Source organism: Pelophylax lessonae (genome assembly GCF_965119305.1).
Source record: "Pelophylax lessonae genome assembly, chromosome: 9".
Lineage (NCBI taxonomy): Eukaryota > Metazoa > Chordata > Amphibia > Anura > Ranidae > Pelophylax > Pelophylax lessonae.
The window spans coordinates 115215478-115221477 of NC_138776.1; positions in this window are offsets into that span (position 1 = coordinate 115215478).

Here is a 6000-nt window from a genome sequence, read left to right on the forward strand (position 1 = left end):
CAGTAAAAGAAAAGGTAAGAATTTGCAACAAATTTTGTTAAAATCCCTGCAATGTAAATATAGTAGATCACCCAGAAGAAAAAAAAAATGTTCTCGACAAAATAAACACACATGTTGGGGCGCCTACCAATTAAATCGTTGATCGTGATACACATGTTACACTTTACAATAATTCTAGCACCAGACTTCCTCCATAACGCTAAACTGATGGCCTATAGGCTCTTTTAAAGCATTGCCTATAGAAAAGAAAGGATCCTGAAGTTTCTCACCATTTCACGAGCCCCCGCAGATTTAAGGTTTAACCTGTTGGGTATCTATTTACTTGGTACAACCTCTTCTTTCATATTTTACCAAAAACATGGGTAATTAATTGTGTTTTTGTACCCTCAAATTGATTGTGGTTTTTTTTACTAAAATGTTGCGTTTCCCAGACCTTTGTGGTAATATGTGACATCCCTTGAATTAACCTAGTGAGGAAGCTGTCTCATTCAGTAGCATTGTAACTGAATAAGACAGTTATCTGTTTTTTAAATAAATTAAATAAAATAAAAACCCTTAATGACTTATAATTGCCCGCTTCATGGGACTGGCAGGGTAAGTAGAAGTAATTTATAGCTTTTATTTTATTCTAACATTGTATACTCCAAACCGATAATAAAGCTTTGTTAGCTAAAATGTTACTGTGTCTGTTTAGTGAATGGCTGCCAAGTGCATTATTGTTGTAACTTATTTTGATTTAAAAAAAATATCTTTCTGCTGCTGCCATAATGGTTTTCTAAACCTGCCAAAAAAGAAAATGTAACATTCTTGCAATATGGTAAACTGAGGGTGTTCTGTACATAGTTGCTGTACAAAATTCCCTAAAAATAAATTCTTGCTTTAGTGACTGTCTAACTGTTTTTACCAGAAGTCTGCACAGAGCTGGAAGTCAAATTAGAGGCATACGTTGCAATTGGTTTTCTATTTTGTAAGACTCTTTATTATTAAACGAATGCAGATAGCTCTCTCTTCTTATTTTATCAGTAAATTGCTAAGGTGGTGTAATGAAGACAGACACTCTATTTTCCTCTAGCAATTTTTTAAAAATAGCAAAGTGGATAAAAGGATGCGCTAGCCGATGTAGAATTTAGAAATGAATAAATTAATGTAGTAACGGACTATTGAAAGAAAATGAAGTGCACTGTCTCAATAATATTGATGAGCCAAACAAGGATCAAAACTACAAAATATTGTGCCCTTGAAAATAACTTGCACTTCTATCAATAATACATTTTAAAAAGTTGCACATATAAACCCTAATCAAAAGTTATCACAATATAAAAAAAAAACCTGTTACAAAGGCATATATAACATACAGTATTCAAATGATTCAATATACAGTATATCATATATAAATGAGAAATAATAAAGTAAAACCAAAACAAAAAAAGTCCCAAAAAGAACTCTGTTGGTAATTGATTAAAACAATCAAACAGTCCCAAATAGTGTTGAATTTGTGCTGAAATGATGCTATTTCATAACCTTCAAAGTGCTGCATGCATCATCCCCGTGCTCAAGTAATAAAATGGCCGCTTACCAGACCCCAACGGTCTGGTGGAATACTGTATATGCTGCTCTCAGCTAAGAGACATCGATCTGTGTTGCAGCCTGTATGGAACTCCAGATGGTCAAAGGCTCCTGCCTTACAGGTGAATGTGAAAATGAAAGGACTGATAGTGCATTATCATTTAAAATAATATATTTATTTAAAAAAATGCACTTACAAACTATTTTCTTGGAAAATAGCACAGAATCTCGTGGTGGCACGGCTGCCTGCAGTGCAGTCTGTTTGCACTGACTTTCTAAGACAAGAGTCTGTAGTTGCATTAGGAAGCACAACAAAAAAACATTTTGAATTGGGCTGCAGTGCCATTCATAAAACTCAGATGAGATGTGAGTTCAGTGGACTTCCTAACTGTGATATAGTAGCAAGATTCTGAATAGCATTAGCAATAGAATAATGCACTGCTCAAAAAAAATTAGGAACACTTTTTAATCAGAGTATAGCATCAAGTCAAATAAACTCCTGGGATATTGATTTGGTCAGTTAAGTAGCAGAGAGGGTCGTTAATCAGTTTCAGCTGCTTTGGTGGTAATTAAATTAATAACAGGGGCACTAGATGGGCAATAATGAGACAACCTCCAAAACAGGAATGGTTTTACAGGTGGAGGCCAATGACATTTTTTTCTCTACTCATCTTTTCTGACTGTTTTTCACTAATTTTGCATTTGGGTAGGGTCAGTGTCACTACTGGTAGCATGAAGCGATACCTCGATACCTGGACCCTATAGAGGTTACACAGGCATTGCAACTCCTCCAGGATGGCACATCAATACATGCCATTGCCAGAAGGTTTGCTGTGTCTCGCAGCACAGTCTCAAGAGCATGGAGGAGATTCCAGGATATGACTTGCTGTGTCTTAATCTGCGCTTTGTCTATGTCCTTGTGTGGAGACATAATTTTGTTAGAGGTAGTGCTTCTCTTTCTAAAGTTAGGGGTGTTCCCTGATTATTGGTAAAGGAAAGCTCAAGAAGATGCAAGATATGTAAGTATCATGTGTGAAGCATAGCTCCATATAATGGATAAAGCAGGAGCAGGGAGATACTTGCACTATAGGTCCTCAGCAACAAATTCATCTCCAGCAAGCAGACATTGTCAAATAACACTCATAATCTTGTGAGCCAATCAATCGTACCTCTTACACAAGGGATATAGAGCTATGAGGCTGTAGACATCTACTGTAAGTGCTAGGCAGACAAAGTTAACTGCTATTTTTCAGGAGAAATGCAAGACAAAAATGGTAAAACCTTCAGGGTACTGCTGAGGCACAATTAACATTTCTGGATCTTCATTACAACTCTCTTTACTTTTTTTAATTCTTTAAAGTGGTTTTAAAGTCAGAAGGATTTTTATCTTAATGCATTCTATGCATTAGGATAAAAAAAAACCTGTGTGTAGCAGGCCCTCTCAGCTCCCCTAATACTGACCTGAGCCCCATCTCTATCCAGCGATGTACAAGAGTGCCTCGGCCATCCGGACTCTCCCTCCTGATTGGCTGAGACAAAGCAGGGGTGCCACTGGCTCCTGCTGCTGTCAATCAACGTCAGTTAGCCAATGAGAAGAGAGGGGTGGGGGTCAAACCATGGCGTGTCCTGTCTGAATGGACACACAGAGCTGCGGTTCGGCTCAGGTGCCCCCATAGCAAGCTGCTTGCTATTGGGGCACTCGATAGGAGAGAGGGGCCAGGAGAGCCAGTGAGAGACCCGAGAAGAGGAGGACCATTTTACACAGCAGGTAAGTATAACATGTTTGTTATTTTTTAAGAAATAAAAGAAAAACAAGACTTTAGTATAGTTTTTAGGATCATACAGAAATCTGCAATTCAAACATTCTACAAAGAAGGGTTATACCAACATCTGGTATTATCCAACAACAATAATCAGGTAGAACAGAAATGTTGCTGGTGACCCTTCTATATACCAAACCCCTAAATTACCCATATATCATATGCAGGAGAAAAAAATTACAACTGGAAAAGGTTCTTCCTGAACAATCCATTTAAACAAGGGAAACACTCTTTAAGCACATAGGAATCAATGGCTATATCGGTGGGAGAAGAGCACCCACCTGGGCAAACAAAAACACACAAAATCTTCATTTTTTTTATTCAGGCTTACTATAAACTGTATATAATCAAGAGCTCTCTTGATTTGGGAGGATGATATAAGTTGTGTTAAAAATGTAAAAGCATTCCTTTGAGCTTACCTTTAGCATAGTATCCTTTGCTGTTATCTGTATAGTAGTGACCTGATAAAAATGTAAATGTTTATTCAAAGGCATTGGAAACAATAAAGCATTAAACTTTCTGTCATGCTCACCTGTCTTTTTACCAGTAGGTCATTGCCTTATCTTGATCGCACAGAAGCCAGTTTAAACACTAAATTAAGCAAAAAGTGTGAAGACAGAAGGTAGCTGTCTATGAAACATTCCTCTTCATAAACCCACCAAACAACATTTCTGCTATGTCAGTTACAATCAATAACTATATAAATGTTGTTTTAATAAACCCTAAAATTAGTCAATATTTAAAAAAATTCAAATACCTTATGCGATTTAAAAATGCATTAGGTATGATTCGGTGGAGTGACACTTAGACCTCTTTCATATGGGCATTCCGTTTTCTTTATCCATTCAGTCACATTTTTTTAGAAAATCAGATGAAAAACAGATCCAGGCTTAGTTTTTACATCCTTTGTGTACATCGTTTTTATTTTTTTTGAACAACTAGAATTAGAATCGGTTGAAAATACATCCACGATCTGAATTCTATTTATAAAATAGTTAGTTGCTGAGGAGGGGGCCGGCAAGCCAACCGCCTTGTCCTTAACAACCGATGAATCATCAGCTGTCAGCGAGGTTCTGCGCTGACAGCTGAATGTAAACAAAACAATTGCCGGCCATTAATAATTCTGAAAAAAACTGCATGGAGGCCCCCACTATCCATACCAGGCTCTCCCCCCCCCCCCCCCATCATAATTGATAATAGATCTACACCGGGGGGAGGACCTTTTTGTTTGATTTTTATTTTTTAATAAAGGACTTTTTATTTTATTTTTACACATTTTTGTGAATGAGTTGGGGTGAAATGTACCACATACTCATTTCCATGAGGGGGCTGGGATCGGGGGGCCCCCTTGTTAATTGTTTTTTTTTTAATAAAGGCCCCTGGATTTTCGATAACCCCCACAACTACCGGCCAGGGTTGTGGGGAAGAGGCCCTTTTCCCCATCAACATGGGGACAAGGTGCTTTGGGGGGAACCCCAAAGCACCCCCCATGTTGAAGGCATGTGGCCTGGTATAGTTCAGAAGGGGGGGGGCACTCCCTGCCAGGTCTGGTATGGATTTTGGGGGAACCCCACACCATTTTTTTCAGTTTTGGCATAGGGTTCCCCTTAAAATCCATACCACACCCAAAGGGACCAATTCAAACTCCAATTGTTCCATAAATTAGAAATAAGTTAGAAAATTAACGTAAAAACGGATGTACACAATGGATGTAAAAACTAAAGACCGAATCTGTTTTTCATCTGATTTTCTACCAAAAAAAAGCTGACTAAACAGATAAAGAAAAAGGAAGGGGCCTTAGGGCATAATGGGTTATAAAACTGATTAGACCTTGCTAATTAAATTTGCGTAAAATAGGTATTGATAAATTATAAACAGATGGGTGAGATTATCAGTACATTTTTAAGGAAATTATTCAGTGGCTGGTTAGAATCTCTTACCAAAGGCTTATCATCAACAAGACTCACATCAGCCTTCCACAAAATGTTTTTGTTAAAAGCCTGGACTAATGCAGTGGAGTCCTGGAAGGCTAGAATATGAAGTCATTCGTTTGGGAGAAGCTCTAACCATAGCGGCGTAATCGATTAATTTTTGGTGTGAATCCAGCCTCCATATTTCCCTCCACTTCTGATGCAGCTATATGACCTTCTGGCTATAAATGTTTAGATTCTCAATAAAATTTTGTTTATCCTAGGTTATTGAGCATGTTAGTTTAAATGCATTCACATTCCATTTGGCTTTCCAGAGTTATTTTATAAATTAATTGTTAAAAATGTCTGATGATCTAAGCCAGTTCACATGATGTAATAAGTCACAGCCAAGGCATATTTTACAAATACAATCCCATAGTGCTTTTAAATATTGGCCCTTTGCTAATGTGTTTCCAAGTTGTTTTTGGCATGTAGTTCTCAAAGACAAAAACATGTTCTTATCAGCCAGCAATACATAAAACACAATCAGTAAGGTTAAACAGTTAAATTTCAGACGTTTTTGGCCTATTAGTTTGTGAACATTCACTGTACATGCTCTGAGCACAGTCCCGGTTTAGATGAATAGGAGTATGTGGAAAACCATGAACAATCCGAGATTGTGGAAAGGACTGAGTCTTGCAGCA